General features: G+C 36.6%; 1 pseudogene; it reads right to left on the reverse strand.

Annotated features, from left to right (window-relative positions):
• Positions 1 to 352: 352 nt before the first annotated feature.
• On the reverse strand, positions 353 to 2,828 carry LOC143676220 (band 4.1-like protein 3 pseudogene; annotated as a pseudogene).
• Positions 2,829 to 24,136: the final 21,308 nt, after the last annotated feature.

The raw sequence follows: 24,136 nt of genomic DNA on the forward strand, positions 1-24,136 counted from the left end.
GACTGTAATAATAATTAAACTCTGAAAGGCATGAATCATTTACGTATTACATGAAACCACTCTTTATATTGTTGGTTAAAAACTTGGACATTTTGTGAAAATTAAAACTGTTGCTCTTTTGTAACTTATCCTGGCTTCATGCAATATCAGTTTAGTGATACTGATTCAGATTGCTTTATGATGGGAAGATGTCTCTGCCAGTGTGTTTAATGGCCAAGGTCAATTCTTCTGCATTGAAATTTCCCATGGGCAGATTCAAGTCAGTTCGGTTAGAAGGGAAACTCCATAGAGGCTCTGGTTTTCCTGACAGTTTGCATGAGTGGATTCATGTGCAAGCTAAGTTATTCTTGCATCAATCTGCTCCATCTTCTGGTGTGGTCTCTGTCCCTTTATGGACCACTGCTTTGGTCACTGACATGCCAGGGTGCTGCTGTTTGGCCTCTTTAATTGCCTGAGCCAGTGCCTGATCATGGTCGATACCTGCATCTCTTGTGATGAAGAGTCTCTTCTTAATCGTTGTTTCTGAAATGCCCCCTTTCACAGTTTTGGTGATGTGGGTGGTGATGGTTTACTGGTGGTTTCGGATGTGATCATCTGAACACTCAACAGCACCCCTGGGTCCAAATCAACACCAGGATCAACCTGTTATGATTCATATGTTATGGTTTTGGTTTCTGTATGAACTACTGGCACTTCTTTGGTAGAAATTTCTAGCTTCACTCTCCCTGGAGAAACACTGCACCAAAACTGATGGTTTTTGTCTTCACAGCTGATGACTCAAAATGAGGTCTTTGCTCCACAGTTCCAGTGACATGGATTGTTGTACTCTTCTCCTCCTCTTACTCATGGGAAGCAGTAGCTGTTTCTTCCTATTCAAGTGCAACTTTCTCTGCCACCTCCTTCTTCTTGTCTGCAGCCCCCTCAGTCAGAGCAGAGCCCTCCTTCCCTTTGCCACCAAATAAAACATCGGCAGACGTTACCTGTGCTGCAGCATCCACATCATCTCCAGCTGCGTAAGAAGCATCCCTACTTGCGTGGATATTCATCATGTGTCTTTCCTCCACCAACACAGTTTCCTGCACAACCTTCTCAGTGCTAAGTGGCTGGGAGTGCAGGGTGGTTTCTGTCTGTTTTGTGGGACCCCATCTTGGTTTCCATTTTCTCTTCAGGCACAAACAGTTCAGTCATGGGTGCATCCTCCTGCCTGGCAGCCAGTTGCACCGTGGATATCAAAAGCCTCTTTTCACACTCATTCATTATGGCAGTGTCTGTGGAAAGATTTCTAGAAAAGTTCTTTTCAGCTCGCAAATGTTGCTGTGATGTTTCATCGGGTCATGTTGAATTTTACCTAGCTCCTCAGTGGCAGTGGTTTCATTGTCGGCAGCCGTATCCATCCGCTCACTGTCAGTCTCGTCGTCATGCTGGAAGGCTGCAGCATGCAGCGTGGCTCCCTTTGTCCTTTTCCATTTGTCCTTTTCCTTGTCCAGCAACTCCTTCACCTTCTTCTCCAGTCACAGCAGTGATAAAATTGGTTTGAGAGATGCGCTTTGTTGTGGTGTACTGGCCAGTACCAATCTCCACAGCAGATATAGAATCCTTCATGTTTATTTCATGGTTTTCATTCACTGATGCTCCATCCAAGCTCCGAGACATGGTGTAGCGTTTGCTGGATGAACATTCGAAGTAAGAGGCTGGATGATCTGTCAATACACTGGCTCTTGTTTGAACTTGCATCCTGCCACTGTAACAAAACTTGGAACCCAGAGTAAGGAATTTCTTTGGAGGTGCTTCAGCAAGAGTAGTCTGAAAATGTATGGTGTTCAACATATACTTTTCATAAACTCTTGGCAGCTTAATGGTTTGGTAGCTTAAACCCAATAGTACTTTCAAATTGTTCAAACTCTCCCTACCTGTATTTTAATGTAGAAGTTGTTCTGTTTGTATGAAATTTTAGAATTTGGCCAGGCAATCTGTTTATTTGCAGACGGCCGTGATATATAAACAGACCACTTGCACAAAGTCCTAACATAATTTCTACTCCTTCTGAATTCTTGGTGTGATGTAAATCTATCCCGTACATGGATAGTTTTTTAGCATTTTCCAAGAAATGCACTTCTGTTTCTACTAATTGTCTTTCCTCTGTGGCTCTTGTGTAGCTTGATCACTTTGTCTTCCAGTTCTTTCATGTGGTTTGGTGCAAAGTGGAACTCGCTAACTTAATCATTCCCACACTTATCAGGATCATAGTCTCTGAGTTTTAATTGTACGGTATACAAGCCCAATAGGGCCAACATGACAAAGGAGCAGGGCAGCCTTTCATCCCACAATTGCAGGTAGAGGTAGTACCTGGTGATATCTTCAGAGAGCTGGGAGGGGTCCAGTGGATAAAATTTCACATTAAATGAAAAGTGTCATGCACCACTTGGAATCTGTTTTTCTATTTCCTTAGCAGGGTCCAGCCAATTCTTTCAGTTTTCATCATCTCGATATGTGAGTCCAAAGTAGTCTTTCTCTAGCAGGTTCGGGTGTTCATATACTTTATCAAACAGCACTTGACCTCTGGAGCGTTTCTCTACATCACAGGTATTTTCTGATCCATCTAGAAGTATAACTTTGCACTGCATGCTTTTTGGCACTCCGGCAATTTTTAATGGAGATTGAAATAGTTTACTGCTGTATGATTTTTGAGAAAGTTTATCATCTTCAAACTGCTGCTGTTCGAGTTCTTTTGCAGCTTCTGCAGCAAACTCCCATCCCTTGTCAGTGACCTCCTTCTTCACGGGGGTGCTGTGCCCTGCAGCTGCTGAGAATTGCTCCAAGGCCTGCTCCTGCTCAGCACTGAGCCCTTGCTGGGGCCCCACTTCCTGGGACCGCCTGCTGGTCCTGCACGGATCCAAGTAGGATCCGGATTCGGTCATCATGGTCGATTGTTCTCTGATCTGCCAGGACTTGGGGCACGCCACAGCGTGGGGAGCCGGCTCCAGCTGGCATTCTCCCCGGTGTGCACAGAAGACTCAGGTGGTGGGCCTGGTGTGGTGTAGGGAGGGCCTACCGTTACTTTTTATTTATCTTTGCCCAACATACTCTGGGAAGTATTCAGGCATTACATTAGCTATGCAGAATCATAAGCCCTCATTCCCATTCTGGCTTCCATGTATATGGGTTGTTTAAATGAGCTATCCAGATTTGGGAAAAAGTAAAGTGCTCTTCCTTTGGTCTTATACGGTAGATGAAGTTCTAAAATACAGACACTGTCTTCCTTTACCCTGTATTCTGATTTACCTTAGTCCCGACCAAATCGAATTGAAACCTGGTCTCTTTTTCATTTTTTTTTTAAACAGTTGTTGTATATAGCAATGCTTACTTTCAGAGCTGCAGAACTCCAACTCTGAGTCTAAGGTGCCACACATGTACTCAAATTTCCAGGGAAATATCAGGCTATACATACATATAGCACAGCATATCAGAATCTAGAAATAACAATTAAAACAGAATAAATATGAATGCTATAAGAACTTACAATCTAGGCTCCAATTTTCTGATACATATTTTCTAAAAGAGACCACAAATTCTTGTCCATTTGCTTTTGGCTTATTTTGCACTACATAATGCCCCCAAGTTTCATTCACCTCATTGCATTGCCTCATGACTGCATTCTTTTTCTGTAGGTGCACAATATTCCATCATATGTTATATATCAGTTTTTTGCTTCTCAGTCATTGTACCCTTCAGTCACCTCCATCCATTGGGCATCATGGAAATATCCAAAATAAACAATTGTCACAATATTCTCACTTAGTTGAACAATCATCATCACTCTCAACTTTAGACAATTTTCAATGCCCCAAAAAGAAAAACAATAGATTAACACACCCTCACCAAAGAGAAAATCCACAACTGTCCTTAACTCTTGTCTCGCCACCCCCAGTTATTTACCCCTAGTATTTTTGTGATTTCTTCCATAGCCTGCAATAGCAGTTTCACCCATATGCCTCTATTATTGACTCTGTACAAGATTTGTAATTTTGAAGTAGTTTGTGCAAGAACTTATTTATATTTGTAGTGTTAATCGATGATATACTTGGCTCTATCAACCCCCTTCAATCATGTTCACCTTCAATATGGCAATATTACTTGTAAACCCAATAACGAACTACCATCACTTCTACCCATTCCCATACATTTAAATCCAACCTCATTAGGTAATCATTCACCCTTCTCTACCTTCTATGTATCTCTAGGTCCCCTATATTCTATATTATAAGACTCTGAGTTTACCTTTACCATGTCATAACAGTAAAATCATACAGTATCTATCCTTATGTATCTGGCTTATTTCACTCATTATTATGTCCTCAAGTTTTATCTATCTTGTCATATGCTTCAAGATCTCATTTCATCTTACTGCTGCATAATATTCCATTGCATAGATATAACTCATTTTGTTTTCCACTCATATGTTGATGGGCACTTGGATTGTTTCTATGTTTTGCAATTGTGAATAATGCCACTATGAACATTGATGTGCAAATGTCTGTTCATGTCACTGCTTTCAACTCTTCTTTGTATATACTGGCAACTTCTTTGTATATACTGAGCAGTGTTATTATCAGGTCGTAGGGCAACTCAGTATTTAGTTTTCTGTGGAACAACCAAACTGTCTTCCACAGTGATTGCAACAATATATATTCCCATCAGTAGTAAATTAGTATCACAATTTCTCCACATCCTCTCCAAAATTTTTAGTTTCCTGTTTTTTAATAGCAGCCATTCTTATAGGTGTGAAATGATATCTCTTTATGGTTTTGATTTGCATTTCCCTGATAACTAATAAAGATGAACATCTCTTCACGTGTTTTTTAGTCATTTGTATTTGCTCTTCAGAAAAATGTCCATTTATAGCTTTTGCCCATTTTATAAGTGAGCTGTTTGTTCTTTTGTTATTGAGTTGCATGATATCTTTATATATACTAGGTATTAAACCCTTATCTGATGGGTGTTTTCCAAATATTTTCTTCCATTGAGTTGGCTGCCTCCTTACCTTCTTGATAAAGTCCTTGGAGACACAGAAATATTTGATATTGAGGAGTTCCCATTTATTTCTTTTTTCTTTCATTGCTTATGCTTTGTGTTAGTTTAAGAAGTTACTTCCTGGTACTAGGTCTTGAAGATGTTTCCCTATATTTTCGTCTATGAGTTTTATGGTGCTGGTTCTTACATTTAGGTCTTTGATCATTTTGAGTTAATCTTTGTATAGGGTGTTAAGTAGGGGTCCTTTTTCATTTTTTTCGGCTATTGATATCTAGTTCTCCCATGCTCATTTATTGAAAATAATATTCTCTCCAAGTTTAGTGATTTTTGGGGCTTTGACTATAAATGTGATGGTGTACTTCTGCACTCTTGATTTGATTCCGTTGATCCATATGTGTATCTTTGTGGTGGTACCATGCTGTTTGACTACTGTGGCTTTGTAATAAGATTTAAAATTAGTGTTAGTCCTCCCACTTATTTTTTATTTCTAGAATACTTTTGGCTTTCAAGATCTCTTTCACATCCAAATTAGTTTAATGACTAGCTTTTCCAAGTCTTCAAAGACGGTTGTTGCACTGATTGATTGTATTGCATTGAATCTGTAGATCCATTTGGGTAGAATTGACAACTTAATGACATTCAATCTTCCTATCCACGAATATGGAATGTCTTTACACCTACTTGATTTCTTTAGCAATATTTTGTAATTTTCTGTTTACTTTTCTGTTTTCCTTTACATTCCTGGTTAAGTTTATTCTTAAATACTTGATTCTTTTAGTTGCTATTTTGAATGGAATTTTACCTTAATTGTCTCTTCAGTCTGGTCATTACCTATATATAGAAACATTACTGATTTTTGCACAATAATCTCACATCTAACACTTTGCTGAATTTGTTTATTAACTCAAGTACTTTTGTCATAGATTGCTCAGGGTTTTCCAAGTATAGGATCATGTCATCCGCAAATAAAAGTTTTACTACTTCTTTTCTGATTTAGATTCACTTTGTTTCTTTTTCTGGCCTGATTGCTCTAGCTAGAACTTCTAGCACAGTATTCAATATTAGTGGTGACAATGGGTATCTTTGTCTTGTTCACAATCTTAACGGGAATGTTTTCAGTTTCTCACCATTAATTATCATGCTGGCTATGGGTTTTTCATATATTCCCTTTATCACATTAAGGAAGTTTCTTTCAATTCTTATCTATTGAAGTACTTTTATCAGAAAGGAATACTGAATTTCGTTGAATGCTTTTTCAGAATCAATTGATGATCATATGATTTTTTCCCTTTCAATTTGTTAATGTGCTGTATTATGTTGATTTTCTTGCGTTGAGCCACCCTTTCATTCTTGATATAAATCCCACTTGATCATGGTGTATAATTCTTTTAGTGTATTATTGAATTCAATTTGTAAGTATTTTGTTGAGAATTTTTGCATCGATATTCATTGGGGAGATTGGCTTGTATTTTTCCTTTTTTGTAGCATCTTTATCCTGTTTTGGTATTAGAGTGTTCTTAGTTTCATAAAATGAGTTAGGGTAAAGTTCCTTTTTCTTCAGTTGTTTTGGAAGAGTTTGAGCAGGATTGGTGCTTCTTCTTTTGGAATTTTAATAAAATTCCCCTGTGAAGCCATTTGTCCCTGGGCTTTTCTTTGAAGGAATATTTTTAATGACTGATTGACTCTCTTTACTGGTAATTGACATGTTGAGATCTTTTATTTCTTCTTCAGTCAGTTTAAGTTGTCTGCATATTTCTCAGAATTTGTCCATTTCATCTAAATTTTCTAATTTTTGATGTATAGTTATTCATAGTATCTTCACATGATTTTTTTTTTTTTTTAATTTCTTCAGGGTCCACGACTCCCTCCTCACATCTGATTTTGTTTATTTGCATCCTCCCTCTTTTTTTTTTCTTTCTGTCCTTGCTAGGGTCCACTGATTTTACTGAAAACAACCAATTTTTGGTTTTATTGATTCTACTTTTTTTTGTTATCCAATTCATTTATTTCTGCTTTAATTTTTGTCATTTCTTTTCTATGTGCTTTGAGTTTAGTTTGCTGTTCATTCTCTAGTTTCTCCAGGTGAGCAGTTAAGCCCTTAATTTTTGTTCTTTCTTTTTTTTAATATAGACATTTATGGCAATAAATTGCCCTCTCAGCACTGCTTTTACCACATCCCATAATTTCTGATATGGTGTATTCCTATTTTCATTGGTGTCTGGATATTTACCATTTTCTCTAGCAATTTCTTCTTTGACTCATTGATTGTTTAAGGATGTGTTATTTTACCTCCATATATTTATGAAATTTCTGATTCTTTGGTGGTTATTGATTTTCCAGCTTTATTTGACTGTGATAAGAGAAAGTGTTTTAAATAATTTAAATCTTTTTAAATTTACTAAGTGATGCCCCAGGATATTATCAATCATTAAGAGCATTCCATGAGCACTAGAGGAGAATGAATATCCTGGTGTTTTGGGGTGCAATGATCTATATACGTATTTTAGGTCGAATTCATTTATTACAATGTTAAGGTTCTCTATTTCCTTACTGATCCTCAATTTGGTTGTCCTGTCTAGAGAGGAAATTGTGTACTGAAGTCTACCATCATTATTGTGGAAAGATCTGTTGGTACCTTCACTCTTACCAATGTTTTCTCATGTACTTTGGGGCTCTTTCATTGGGAGGATAAACATTTATTATTGTTATTTCTTCTTGATGAATTATCCCTTTTATTAATATTAGCATCCTTCCTTTTTCTTATGACATCTTTTCATTCAAGGTCTATTTTATCTGATATTAGTATAGCAAGTCTTGTTTCCTTTTAGTTATAGCTTGCATGAAACATCTTTTTCCATCCTTTCACTTTCAATCTATTTGTATCCTTAGGTCTAAGATGAGTCTTTTGTAAGCCGCATATAGATGGGTCATGGTTTTTAATCCATTCTGCCAATCTGTGTCTTTTAACTGGTGAATTTAGTCTGTTAACATTCAATAGTATTACTATAAAAGTAGTGCTTGAATCTAACATTTTATAATTTGGTTTTTATTTTTAGATCTATATTTTCTTTTCACCTTCTCTATTTTTAATCCTTTAAGTTACCTTTAATAATACTGTTCAATTCCATGCCCTCCTCCAGACCACCCTCTCCTTTTTTGTCCAGTTAACAGAACTCCCTTTAATATTTCTTGTAAGGCAGATCTCTTGTTAAAAAAATTGCCTTAGCATTTGTTTGTCTTGGAAAATTTTAATCTTTCCTTTATTTTTGAAGGACAACTTGCTGAATAAAGAATTCTTGGCTGGAAGTCTTTCTCTTTCAGGATATTAAATATATCATCCCACTGCCATCTAGTCTTTAAGGTGCCTGTTGAGTAGTCTGAATGCTTTTACCAAGGTCAAGGTAGCATAGGGACTGGGGAATTGAATGATTTATCAGTACAAAGTTTCTGTTTGGGATGATGGAAGAGTTTTGGTAACAGGTGGTGGTGATAACACTACATTGTGAAGGTGTTTAACACCAGTGAATTGTATACTTGGAGGTGGTTAGAAATGAAAACTTTTGGCTGTGTATATGTTACTTGAATAAAAACAGTGAATCCTAATTTAAACTATAGTTTACAGATAACAGTATAATTATGGTAATGTTGTTTCAACAACTGCACTGAGGCAATGTTAATAATAGGCAAAGTTGTCTATATGAGGAGGAACTCTATTTTTTGGCATGATGTTTTCACATACCTACACCTACAAGTTCTCTAATAAGAAATAAAAATAAAAAAGGACAGAAAATATACTCCTCTTACCCAAATGAAGCAAACTGCTCTTTAGTTTTTTTTTTTTTTTTTTTTTGGCTTTTTACCTTGAGTGGCAGCCACTGTAACCCTAGATTTCTGTTTCAAACTCCAAAACAGAGATTCCCAAGAACCTGTTGGAAAGTAAAACACTCAACATCTATGCTATCAATGCTATTCAGCGGAAAGGATGAAAAAAATATATGTCTACTGTCATGGTTAGGGACAGGTGTCAACTTGGCCAAGTTGTGGTACCTGTTCATCTGATTGGGCAAGCGCTGGCCTGTCTGTTGCAATGAAGACATTTCATAGGATTAGGTCGTGATCATGTCAGCTACATCCACAGCTGATTCCATTTGTAATCAGACAAAGGGGAGTGTCTTCTGCAATTAGTGATGCTAAATGCAATCATGGGAAGCCTTTTAAGGAGGACTCAGAGGAGACAAGTTCCATTCCTGCTTTGGCTGGTGAACCTCTCCTGTGGAGTTCATCCAGGCCATCCATCAGAGTCATCGGCTTCGCAGCCTGCCCTGTGGATTTTGGACTCTGCATTCTTATGATCACGTGAGACACTTTCATAAATTTTATATTTGCAAGTGTTCCCTGTTGATTCTGTTTCTCTAGAGAACCCTAACTAATACATCTACTGATCCAAACATTTCCAGACCACTTTTGAGAGGGGTTATCACTATTAAAACAATTATTATCAAAAAGTCACTAGATAAAAAAAACATGCATGGACACTATATGTAATGTATTTATTTATTTATTTTTATTTATTTAATGGAGGCATCAGTGATTAATAAGTTCAAATATTTGTCAGTGGTGAAAAAAATCTCTTTACAAAATTAATTCAATAATTAGTGGTAGTGGAGAATAATATAATGACTTTTTGTACAAAACCTGATATTTACCTTAAGTTCTTGGGAGGACAGAAGAGGGAATATATTCTTTCTCAACTAGATAAATATCATTCAGGTTAAGTAAATATCTCCGCGGAAAAGTAGAGATTGTAGAAATCCCCTCAGCATTGTATTCTCTAATGAAGAGAGCAGTATTAGTCTTTACAAAGGTAACAACCTTTGCATAATGGAAAAATAATAGCAAGAAGGAATGGACCCAAGGTATTTCTTTATAGTCAAAATAAGTCTTCAGTTCACTACAGAGATACCAGGTATCCTGAAGTACAAATGTAGGGATAGTGAGACTGGAAAAAAGGAGAAGCCAGAAAGTGTAAGCCTGAGAACTGGGAAGGAGTTCACAGGCAATCCAAGTATCACAAGTCAAACTGAAAGGGATGGAATAATAAACTTTTTTAGAAGACAGGCAGAGAAAGGGGAGTGATTTTTACTGTCTACTTTGTGGTTAACTGACATTATCTTACTCTAATGTATACAATAGCTCTTTGAAGTTTATCATCCACGTGTTACACATGAGAAAAAAAGTTAGGTATAGTTTCCATGAGCACACAGAATAAATACTGAGGCTAGAATTTGGGTTGTAACTTAAAATCAGTGATTTTTCAAGTTCAGATAATAGATTCTATGCTTCTCTTAAATAGAATAATACTCTGAAGAGAAGGTTAAATAATGCAGAATAAAGAATTTCTCATCATGCTTAAAGAAGCCCTTCCAATCTGTTGAAATTATTCATGAAGATAAAAGTTGATGGCTTCTTCTCTACACAACAAAAATAAAAATAAAGGTATTTGCTGGAATTTACAGTATTCTAAATCAGCAGTTCTTGAGAAACATAATGATCACATACTAAAAATTCTTAGGAGCTTTGATAATATGTTGCTTTTTTGAATGTGTATTTAAATAGTTGCTCTTTGTGTGTCTATGCACATGATGGAAAGAATATTCTCCCCAAATGTAGGCATGATGCAGTTGGCAGTTATTTGCCTTTCCTCTAATCCTTCTTTGTTTGTCTTAATTATCTGAAAATATTAGCCTTTTTTTTTTCTTTTGGAAACAACACCAAATACTTTCTCATGCCAGTGAAATAATATTAAAAACACAAAAAATGGCAAAACGATAAACAACTGCAAAACTCAGGTGGTGCATTTTTAAGACTTCGTGAATACACACTATCCCTGACATTATCCTTATCATCATTTATTTGGATATTTATAAAGGGATAGGGAATATGTGAACAACGCCTAGGGGGTCCAGCCTCAAGCAAGGAAGTGCCACCCTGATCTTTAAATGAAAGTAAATAGCACAGAATAAAGTCCTAAGTTAAAGAAAGGGAAAGGATGGAGTTAGAAGATAGGATCCCTGGGTAAATCATGGGGATGAAAACTAAGAACTCTAAAATGAGCAGGAAAAAAACTGATGTGATAGCTAAATTCAACACATCAACTCATCTAGGTTATGGTGTCCAGTGGTTTGGTCTAAGAAACACCGGCCTGATTATTACTGGGACGGTATTTTGTAGATAGATATGCATCTATAATCAAATGAATGCTTCAATGGCTGATTGAATCTTCAATCAGCAAAGGAGATCACCCTCAGCAATAAGGAGAAGCACTTTATCCAACCAGTTGGAAGTCTTAAAGGGAGAGCTGAGGATTATGGAAGGAACAATTACTGACTCTACTTCAACCAGCCAGCTTCTCCTGAGGAATTTAACTTCACCTTTATCAAGTTTCCATCATGTGGCCTGCCCTACAGAATTTGGATTTTTCAATCCCCCTGCAGGGACAGGGCGGGGACATGGGGGAAGAGTGAGCGAGCCAAAAGGCAAGAGAGCTTTAATATATGCTTTCATATCTGCTTCTCTGGAGAACCCTATCAGAACAGGTAAGGTTTGGGAGCAAGGGAATAGGTAGAATTCAACCCTGTGTCAAGCTAGAGGATGGTTCAAACCTAAGTCTTCTCAAGGTAATAGGAAAATATGAAGATTGAGTCTGATGGAATCACAGTAAGCCATGACTATGAATGGTGTTTTGTCATTCTCATCTCCACTTGAGAATATTTTTTTAATACTCCAGTAGAGACACATTTCTATTTCAATATGCAACAACATATTGTCAGGCTCTGAATCTGGATTCCTGTCCTTCTAAGTCATTTTTGAGAGCTAATTAGTGGAGTGCCATTTTCAAACTGCTATTTTGGAAGATAAGGTATGTGCTTGCATATTTTGCACTTAACCGCTGTGCACATCTGTGCAAGGTATCTATCTGCAGGGATTTTGAAAATTAACATCCCTTTAAAGTCAAACAGGATTATAAGCAAAGCCATGTATCATTAATTGGTTTTGGTCTTGCAGATAGAGTTTGAGCTACAATTGAAAAGTATAGTAATACAATTAGTACACCATCTCTTTGGAATTTGAAAATATCCCCCTCCTCTACATCATACAGACAAGTAGAAAAACATACTTAGAGAAATCTATATTTTAAAAATGCAAATGTAGGCCGTATTTTTTTCAATTTTAATAAACTCAATTTTTTAAAGAAGCAGCAGGTCCATATAAAATGGAAATCCATGTATATTGTCAATAAAATGGGTTAGTAGAATTCAACCAATTTGGAGACGGCTAAAAAAATTACTCACTTGTCTTGGGAAGAAAATATAACAAAACTAAATGAAGTATTTATTGAAATTATGATCTTTGGAGGTTTTAAGTAAGGAGATTAAAAAAGCTGACTCTTTTTCTCTCTAATGGCCGATGAGCTTTCCCCACCACTCTCTATTTTATATTTTAGATCTCAGGCCTTAGAATCTGAAAACAACTGTGCCTAGGGGAAAGAGTGTATTTGTCACCAATATTTTGAAGAAATGTGTATTTGCGACCAAGATTTATCAGAGTATAAATGGCACTACCATTTCCCCAAGAAGAAAATATCATAGCCTAGGGGTAAAGTAATTCACACGTTTTATTATATGTCCAAATGGATCTTTAATACTTTTAAAATAGTGAAAGTAAAAGGAGCAAGGTTGAAACTCACAGAGAATCCAGCTGAAGTGAGTCCAACAAGTAATTTGAATAATCTGACTCCACAATAGTACAAAGGAGAAGAGAAAAGAAATGACCAGAGGACAGAGGCTTACACTTCTCAAGGGTTCTCCGTAGACAGCATGCTGTAGGTACTTAATCTAATGCTCACAAACTCCTTAGAGACAAGGAAATCAAGAAAATACCATATGTGATTGAGTGAAAAGGAAGGAGATATCAAAGAAGAAGCAGTCAGTGATCCCAGGAGATTTGTGACCTTAGGGCAGGGATTGGCAAACATATTCTTTAAGGGACAGTTTGTGAATACTTTAGGCTTAGCAACTACTAAGTTCTGCCATTTTAACAAGAAAGCAACCATAGATAATATGTAAAAAAAGTATGAGCCTGATTGCATACCAATAAAATTTTATTTATGAAGAACAAAACTTGATTTTGATATAATTTTCACAAAATTTTTTTTTTACTTTCACTATTAAAAAATATAAAAACTGGTGTGTGCAGGTGGTTTAGTAGTAAAATGCTCGCTTTTCATGCAAAGACCCAGGTTTGATTCCAGGACCATGTGTTCCAAAAAACCAAACAAAACATATATATACAAACTATTCTTGATATGAGTGCTGAATCATTATATTGATATTTCATTTAGTTCCCAGCATCTTTGAACAGCCAGAAGTAAAAACCTGACTATGGAATTGTAACCCATACCAAACTCTGAAATTTGTTCTGCAAATAATTGTGGTGCTGTGCTTTGAAATTTACTGTTTTTTCATATATATGCTATTTTTCACAAAAAAGAAAAAAAAAAGTCGATTGTAATGTTAAAAAAACCATGTATTCCTTTTGGGCTCCAATGTTCTGGAGCAGCTAGAAGGAAAAATCTGAGATGATGGTATGGTAGCCCATGACAGACTCTGGGATCTGTCCTGTAACTACTTGTTGAAGAGTGCTTTGAAAACTACAGCTTTTTTTCCTTTGCTTTATATATATATATGTTGTATTATACAATATAAAAGTTTAAAATAATAAAAGCAACAAAAACAACAAAAAAAATCTATTCTCTATTTTGATTCCTGGACCATGTACCTCCCGACCCCACAAAAAAAATTCTTGGCTCATGGCCCATACAAAATAGGCATTGGGTCAGGTTTGGTCCATGGGTTATGGTTTGCTGACCGCTGCCTTGTGGTCTTTTCTTTACAGCATCACTTCATTTATCTACATTGGTAAAAGATGAAGAACATGGCAGCAATCTCAAATTATTCTCGCCAGTGTGATTCTCAAAACACACTCCCTTTGAATGACTTTTTCTTTTTTTGAAAATATAACTTTCAAATTTAGAAATACAGTCAGTAGATGACTAGGTAAATGAAAAAAAAATGGATTACTTTTCCATGGAATTCTTTAAAAATAAATAAAAACAACTTCAACTTCACTGACTGCTCTAAGGCTTATTTTTGACAGATTAAAAAGCCAAGTGCTATTTCCACAAAATAAAGAGAATGGCACGTGTCAAACTCAGTTGTCATTTCTAATTTGGAAAACAAAAGCCTTCAATAAGACTAATCAATTTAGTTCCATTTAGTTTTGTGGCAAATCACTCAATTCATCTGTCTTTGTGCAGGCAAATACTCCATTGTTCTGTGCTAGGATGATATTACACATTGCCACTTTTTCATTTACTCTTTATTACACTGACAGGAGAACAAAGTAACATGGAGGCTAAATAAAAGTTATTTCCTCACATTAAATTTACAATTGTGGGTCATTGACAATTTTGTGATCATGAAAATAAAAGCAATTCTTGTATTTTCCATCTAGTATTCAATGGATACGTTTGTTCTTTGTTATTTATAAATGTAATACATGTGTCCATAGAAGAGTGATTGCAAGTCACATCTCTCCAGCTAATTTGAACAATGAGAAACATCCTTGTCACCTATAATACCCTTCAAATAAAAAGATGAGTAATGTGTAGTTCTTCCTTGACAGTGAATGGCTTCAAATAACACAATACTGACTGGTAAGGTCTATACCTTCTTTTTTGTTTCCCTGAGTTGCTCTCACAGATACCGTACAATGGATGGGCTAAAAGAATGGGAATTTATTGGTTCAGGGCTCTGAGGCTAGGAGACATCCAAATCAAAGCATCAGTAAGAGATGCTTTCTCCCCAGAATTTTCTAACATTCTGAGATCCTTGGCTTGTACCCCTGCCTCACAAAACTTGGTGGTGTCCTCTGATTTCTTTTCTGGATTCCCTTGACTTCCTGCTTCCAGATACTTCCCATGACACTTTTTTTTTTGTTCAGACTCAGTAATCCAATTAAAATGCACGCTCATTCAGCTGGACCACACCTTGCCTAAAGTAGCATCTTCAAGAGACTCTATTTACAATGGGTTCACACACCCAGGAACACAGATTAAGATGAAGAATATGTCTAAATTGGGGTACATAATTCAATCTATCACAGTCTTATAATAGGATCAGATCAGAAGTTGTCTCTGTGGTCTAGAGCCTAAAAATATCCTACATAAAGCACTGAATAAACATATTGGATTTACCATAGGGAGGCTTTGCATCTCTGTTGCTTTGTTTCTCTAGGATCCCTGTCACAGTCATTCAAATATCACACGGTGACTTCAATCACATACATAGTGGCATAACTTTGGTATTGATATATAAATGAACACATAAACATAAAGTGAAATTAAGTCATCACTGGAGTTAGTCAGTGACTGAACAATCTTTGCCACCATCTCCGCTGATTCATACTAAGAACATGATGAAAACACTCTACCTGTATTGCACAATGAAACCAAAGCAAGGAATGAACTTCTGAATTCTTGTGACCAAAATCTCTCTACATATGTTACTCAAAACACCTTTAATGAAAATTGAAAATACAGTCAAAGCAGAAATTATGATTTAAAAATGAGAACAGTAGATTAATGCAGTAACTGTTTCCTTGTTTTTGTTTTGAGCTTTCTAAATGAGTAGGGAAGTTTGTTAGCTCTTAAGAAACTTCATTTCTCAAAATATGAATGAATTAATTATTAACAGGTTTGTATGGTCCATCAAGGTTCATGCATGTATAATATTTATACAATTACAAGTAATTTATAAATTTGTACTATACATACACTACTGCACTGAAGTTTTTTTTTTTTGCAGTATACCTTAGAGATACCTTAGAGATATTTTCATTCTAAAATTCATAGATCTATCTCACTAATTCTAAAGATAAACCCTAATTCACTGAAAGGAATTTCTATTTATGGACAAGTGTTTTGCTTAAGATATTGCTATAATTTTTTGTTTTGTTGTGTTTTATAGTCATAGGTTTTATAACCTCATATGATAGGCTTCTCCAGACAAATATTCTATTTCTCTCTACTTTCTTCTAGATCTCTTATGGTTATAGAATTATTTAGTTTTAAATGTCTGAACATCTGTAATTGATTTTGTGTAAGGTCAGAAGTAAATATTCTCCTTTCTTTTTAACCTGATAATTATCATAACACCATTTATTGACTAGGCCCTCTATCCCCACTAGTTTAAACTTATTTCAATTTTGTAAGCTGAGTAGCCATGTGCATTTGCATCTGTGTCTCCCTCCATGTTCTATAGAACAGTCTATATACAGAATTATTGTAAAGAGTCCATTACAGTTTTAAGAAAGTGCCTTAATTATTTTGTTACTATTTTGTTTTTGTTACATCAAAATAAGGGTAGAGACCTGAGATGGGAAGAGTATCCTGGGTTTACCAGGTGAACCCAATCTAAAGACATGAGTCCTTAAGCAGAGACAGTTTCTTGGCTAGGGGAGAGAATGATGAAAAGGTGGGAAAAACAGTGCGATAAAAAGTATGAAGGTCTTAAAACACCATTGCTGGTTTAAAAGATGGAAACAGGCTAGAATCAAGGAATAAGCAGCTTCCAGAAATTGGAAACAGCCTTGATTTCACATCCAGTAAGATGACAAGAACTTGCCCCTACAGCTACAAGGAACTGAATTCTACCAAAACCTGTATTAGCAAGGAGAAAGATTTCCCCTACAGCCTCCAGAAGGAATATAGCTATGCCAATGCCTTGATTTTAGCTGAGTGGGACCAGTCTCAGATTTCAGATCTAAAGAATTGTAAGATAATAATTTTATGTTGTTTATTCCACTAAAATAGCAGAAATGTGTTATTAAAGCAACAGAAAACTAATATACCCACATATGTTTACAAAATGTCTTGCTCTCTGAACGCTCTTTGAAGTTATTGACAGAACATGGTCAAGCTCCTAAAGCAGGCCCATTCTGACAAGCTGCAGGAGTCTCCCAGTCTAAAGTTGGATTACGGCCACCCATCAATTTAGTTGCAAATTCTGGGAATTGTGCCACAGTTGGAAACTCATCCTACCAATCCTTTTTCCTTCCCTCTGTCCTTCCAAAGGTGTCATGCCCATATCCAGTCCTGGAAGCTCACCTCTTACTGTTCCTCCTTCTTAAAATATACTGCTTGGGTGCCTCATGGAATCTTGGTATCTGGTTTTCAGGGACCTGAAGAAATGCAGGAAGATATCAGCTAAAACAAAGCAGCATTGCTTGTCAAATCACATATTTCAGACATTTTGATAATGATAGTCTAGAGAGTCAGACTTCATCAAAAGAGAAAGGGACTTCTAAATTTTAAATGCCCCCTCCTAGGGAGAGAATAGAAAGCACTTCTGGAACTAGGGGGAAGGAAGGGAGGAAGGGAGGAAGGGAGGAAGGGAACGAAGGAGGGGAGGACATGTATGTCATAGATCCCTTATTCTTGCCCAAAACTGTCAAAGGGGTTTTAGAATAGATAAATGAATGGTGTCAGGGAACACCATACAATATGCTGGAAATGTAGTAGTGATGCAATAAATACTTGTTTAATTGAATTGGATCTTAGCCCAAATCATGTATCCTATCCATCAACTGGAAAGCAAACCACCACATTGTGTGGAGCACATGAAAAGTTGCCCTGGAAATGCTCATCTGTTTCATCATCACATTGATCCTACATCATGTTGATTTCCTGCAGAGTGCATTTCTCACCTCTCCAGATCATAAAGTCAGTTCAGTTTCCCATCTTTCTGCTTTGTTACCAAAAACCTCATCAAAGTCCATGTCTATATAGCCAAAACACATGAAACCTATGATCAGATTAAAATTTTTTGTTTCATTTTGACAATTGTTAGTAGGAAGGGAACTGCTTTTTACAATGCTGTTTGAATGAGGTGGTTTTATTTTATATCACTATAAGGTAAAAGCACATCATCACTGACAATGTTTGATATTTAGGCTCTGGAGGCAGAAAATGTTGCTAGACTTGCTTAAGGCAATGATATCAGATACTAAAGGACAAGGCTGAAGAAGAAAGTTGTAAGATTAAAACTCTTAGGAATTCCAAAAATGTGCAGTTGCTCTCCTGATGTGGATGTAAGTTCAGAACTGCTAAGCAAGCTGGTTGATTTTAGGATAATCACAATTTTTCAGGGCCACAACTTCCAACTGTCAAAGAGGCACAAGCTTTGAGATTGTTATGAAAATAAAATGAGATACCTTGGTAATACCAAGGTAGATATTGGCTGGAACTCTCTTGAAACCAAGTTCAAATAGGAAAACATATCCAAAGTGGCTGACAAATAGCCACTGACCCAAGACCTCCCAGGCTCACTCCTGCTTTCTGGTCAACCCTGCCTCCCCTTTGGGACTCTTCCTACCTGCCCAAGCTCTTCCAGCAAAGGGCATATTGGCTTCATACTGGCATACTGGCATCTCCACAAACTTGGCATCATCTGATCAATCAGTCAATGTGTAGGCCCCATAGCTGTTCAACATATTGATTGTCCCTTTTCTATAACAATGATGTGTATGTATTGCAATCCAGCAATCCAGTGAATGATTGCTGACTGCTGGAAATTCATACAGAAGTACTTTAAATAGATAGGCATGACATATAATTAATAAACAATATTTTATAGTCGCAAACGTATAACCATTTTGAGGTGATTGGTATTTCACTAAACATTGGATTATGTTTAATATCATTTCTATTCAAATAGACACAGGATGCACTAATGAAGACGTACAAGAGCACAAGTCATGCTAGCCAAAATTCAGAACCTCGTCCCCATGGATTGGAGAATGCCATGGAGCTGCCAAAATAGCCCTTTAAAGCCAGATGTCACTGCTGGGGAATTACTTTTCACTCTGGCTCTTTTAATTCTCACATTACTAATTAGCCTCAGCCCACACAGATTAAAAGTATTCCCTGGGAAAAGATGCCTTGACTCTTTCATTTACACTTAAGTTTCAGACTTTTTTATATCACCTCTGCCAGGGTATCCGTTGCTTCCTGTGCTCCCTTCCTCTCCACCTTCCTCTCTTCCTTTACTCAGTGTTCCTACGCGGAAATAGTCTCCATTAGGTTGTCAGAATCATCCAACATATGGCTGGTCCAAAACCCAACACCTTATTCTGCTCCAATCATAAATCATTCCCTGTCTCAGTAAATAGCAATTTTATTATTTCCAATTTTCAGGGACAATCAATCCTTAGAAGCATTCTTGCTTTTACTGTTTCTCACACAACTCTCCCATAAAATATCAAGCACAGACCTGGGCACCCATTATTCTCTCTACATTAAATATCCTTCAGCCAGACTCACTTCCCTTTGGTATACATTCAAATGTCACTTTAAAGATAAAAGCTTTCCTTCCCACCCTACACAGAAGAGCATGCCCCCATACAGCCCATTGCTTCCCCTACCTCATACTTGATCTTTTCCACAACACTTATTACCATTTGAAATACTATACATGCTTTTGTTAATGATTTTCTTAAATTCTGTTCTCTTCACCAGAATATAAGCCCCCAGGAGGTGAGCTTATTTTGTTTATTGTTTATTTCTGCTTTTAGTGCATTAAAAAAAAACCTGTCACACAGGACCCAATCATTTTGAAATGATTTTAAATGTAATAATTTTTTAATGAATAAATCCAGTATCTACTACATATTAAATACTGTATGTGGCACTAGGTAGGAAGAGATTTTAGAAAGTGAATTTTGAATTTAGAAAATTCTCTCAGAATTTTCACAGGTAATGCATTTCTCTTCATAGGTCTGGGCTGAGAAGAAAGGGAATTTTTCCCTTTTCACATATCTTATGTGTGTTATATATCAGATTGTTTTCTTGAGGTTGTTTCACTTGTACATATCTTAAACGATGTTAAACTAGATACGGTTCTATCTCACATACAAATAAGTCATTGGATAATTTAGTAAAATAAAAATGGAGAAAGTGATTATACCTGTCTCCTGTTACAAATATTTCAGGAAAACTGATTAATTCTAAATCAGATCAATAATAGTCACTAACTAATTGGCAGGATAATTGAGAAGACTTGAGCACATTAAAACTGAATATTTACATGAGACATTCATTTACGAAGGTTGGTTGAAAGGGGAAAAATGTACATAAGTGTTGAATTCCATTTTGGCTATGCTTCTTCCCTGTCTACTCTTCTGCAGCTCCTCATGCTGCCTGGGGAATCCCAACTCAAAACACTAGAGAGTATTGTGAGTCGACGGATTTTATCCAGCTTGAAATAACTTGGTCAAGGGTCATACATAAAAGAGCTTCCTCCAATAACTCTTCAATTCATCATCTAATGCCTGCATCTATATTGGTCATTCAGCCAAGGATTATGTCTGAAACCCTTTACTGTAAAATGAACCACTGTTTTCAATTAGAATGCTTGGGGTGGGGGGGGGGGGTGTTCCCTAAATGATAACACCAGCTAGGCAGGGGGCTGAAATGAATCTGTGCAACATAAATATTACTGATTTGCAAAAGAAATTCACTATGTCATTTTTTTTCTGAGAGGATTTACAAAATTGCTATTATACATTGCCAGTGGATTCTGCAAATCAAAATAAAATTGCTTAAAATGCTAATGGTATTCTGTATTCCTGATTAAGTCAACCAGATTAATTTTGCACTTATTTGCAATTTATAGCAAAATCAGTATTCATTTTCGCCACTCAGTATACTCGGTACAGTTGCTAAACATTACTATCAATATTGCAGATAAGATGGAGCACCTGATTAATCCAAATACCTAAACACAGTTTGCCTGATCTCAGATAATTTATCCTATATTGACGAAATCAAGAGTACTTACGAAATAAGCCTACATAATGTTCTTCACCATCTTGTAAATGTCAACCTTATTGGGAAGCAATATCATGCGTGGAATGCTTGCTTGATTTAAATTCCCTAGCATAACTGAAAATATCTTTTAATAAATCTTACATATTATAAACAATCTAGTTGCATCAGGACAGAAAAAATTGGACTCATTTGATAACACTCTCATTTTAATACTTAGCACTACGCTTGTACTCAATGATTATATCAAGTAAATCCTCCAAATTGACAGTAAAAATGTAATTGCCTGAGAAATAATATAATAAAAAACTAAATGATAAATATATGCAGTCTGCCTTATAACTATGGAACAAGTCAATAGCAAAAGAGTTGATAGTGCCTTTTTTTTCATATTTTAGAGTTATAATTTGAAACATTTTGTTGCAGCTATGCAAATTTATAGTTTAGGATCGAAAAGTTCAACGTTATAGAATTCATTCCTTCCTGCCTCTAAAAGTGTAGAATAAAAGTATAAAATCAAATTCTTCACAATGAATTAATTAAAGGAAAGGCACTCTCCATGGGAAAAATGTAGAATGAAAACAATTCTCTGTGTTTCCTCCAGCTTGGCCCATATAACTACACTGATCATTTCTCTCATAATGAGAGCACAGTTCTTATTAATATCTTAAAATAGATTCCATTCTCAAGTTTGACCATCTAATTTTACCTTCTACCTAGAGCTTGGGATCATCAACACATCTCTTTTCTCTGAGACTTCCATGGAGAATCACACTTCTTTCCTGTTTCTAAAAGCACACAGTTATTATAGTACCAATTACGGTAACTTTTAAAATAAATCCATTTCTTCAGTTGACAGTGAATTCTTTGAAAGTGTGATCAAGGATCCATCATCACTGAAACCTCAGAACCTCTCACTGTACCAATATTTAGAGGAATTAAAGTACATGCTTGTGGAATTTAATGAAAAAGAATAGAATTAAGCTTATGAAGCAGGAAACTTGTTTTAATATGCTATAGAAGGCTTCTTAATTTCAATTTATTCATCCACCGGCAGTATGCCAAGGTTTGTGGAATAATAACACTAAAATAAACGTCCTGCAGAATCAAGTGATAAAATAACAAAATGCAGGGAAAACTGTCAATAAGAGCCACTATCATTTACCCACATATCCATTCACTAAGCATTAATCAAATGCCTAATAGATGCTGGGCATTCAGCCCCTTCCTGGCAGTCCATGAGCATGCCTTCTCTCAAAGGTCTTAAAACCTAGGGGGGGTTGCAGTTATGTTGAGGTGTGCAGTCAGTATGGGGATATTGATTCTCCTTCTTGTACTGAGCAGTCTTTTCTCTGTACATCACTTCTTACTGCTCTCTGGTACAAAGTGATACCAAGAAGCTAAATCAGTGGGAAAACCACATTCACAAAGACTTCAACTAAACACCAATATGTAGACTGCATCTATAGACACTTGCCATTCCCTGCAGACTTCAGGCTTGTTGTAAGCACTGAATTCCCTATCAAATTGTCCCACATGAGCCAAAGAGATCCCTTTTCTTCTGATCAGCAGATGCTATGCCATGCCATCCCATCAACATGAAGCTCTCTAGTCCTCCACTTGGTCCTTATGGAATAGGGAGGAGTTGCACTCTCAGAGTGGGCCTACCATGCTCTCAACATTCCAACTCCCTTTCTTCCTGCTGGAAACGTGGCCTCTGACAGCTGGGGACTCCATGCAGCACCACTGTCACTCTTCAGAAGCAGGTTTGTGATGGACGTCTTCAGTGTGAGTTATAGTGAGTTTCCCAGTCCACACTCTGCAAATCCATGTGTCCTTTGACCTTCTGCATTTTTATGTCCTAAAATTCAGTTATTGAGTTCAGATAAAGATGGAAGAACCAGATGTGATGATCTCTACTTTTATGAATAGTTTAAGATGCTGGATCTACCTGCCTTTACTCACTTTGTTTTGTTTTGTTTTTTCTCTTCACCAATTGATGTCCACAAGGCTCAATGGGAAACACAACAGCTTTTATATATTTCAATTTCCTTGTCTTTGACGCTGTGTCCATCCCCCAAACATATACACCAATAAACATAGACTTGTGGCAATTCGTTGTTCGTTGTGGTTGTTAGATTAGCAATTGGCTGGCTACATGTAGATCTTACTTAATTTCTTTATTTACCACTTAAAACAGGCAACACAGTATCTCGTATCAAGGAGCGCTTGGCGATGGTGTATAAACCAACCAACCAACAAACAGATAAATAAAGGAACAAATGGTGAATGTAAGCTTGTGAACATTCACTTATATGGGCTCAATGAAGATATTTTCAAGTGCACAGTTGTTTGTTGCAGAGTTCTACTCCCAAATATTGGCTATTGTTCCCTGTATTAATCAGGGTTATCCAGAGAAGCAAATACATATTTAATATGAAAATATTAAGAGAAATATTATAGGGATTTTCTCATATGACCATGGGGTTTGGCAAGTTCAAATTCTGTAGGGGAGGGCACAAGTTGGAAGCTTGATGAAAGTGAAGTCGAATTCCACAGGAGAAGCCACACATTGGAAGCTGATGAGGGTGGTACTGAATTTCCCAAGAGAAGCTAGCTGGTTTTAGTAGAGGAAAGAATTCTTTCTGACTTCTGAAATTCTCAGTTCTCCATTTAAGACTTCTATGACTGAAGGAAATCTCCTTCTTTAATTGTAGATGCAGTCAACTGTAAATGCAATCAACTGACTAATGGTTGTAACATCAACTAAAAATACTTTCACAATAACCACCAGGCCAGTGCTTGCTTGACCAAACAACTGGACACCCTAATCTAGCCAAGTTTACATATAAAATTACCCATGTGGCAAATTACACTTAAATGAAAATGATACTTTCCTCATTTCTTGACAAGAGGCCAGGTGATGTGACTCGTTGGCCGATGAAGTGGAACACACGGGATGTTGCCACTCTTGAACAGAAATGATACAGGTTTCCACTATTTCTCTGTTCCCATGGCCACAGGCATGCCACTGTTTCCTCAGCCAGAATCTAGAGATTGAAGGATGCGGAGCAATGCCTGAGCTAACTTTGCAAATTGTATATATAGGAAACAGGAAATATACCTCTGCTTTTTTAAGCCAGTGGATTGGGGGAGGAGGAG

The sequence above is a fragment of the Tamandua tetradactyla genome, chromosome 3 (genome assembly GCF_023851605.1).
Source record: "Tamandua tetradactyla isolate mTamTet1 chromosome 3, mTamTet1.pri, whole genome shotgun sequence".
In the NCBI taxonomy this organism is placed as follows: domain Eukaryota; kingdom Metazoa; phylum Chordata; class Mammalia; order Pilosa; family Myrmecophagidae; genus Tamandua; species Tamandua tetradactyla.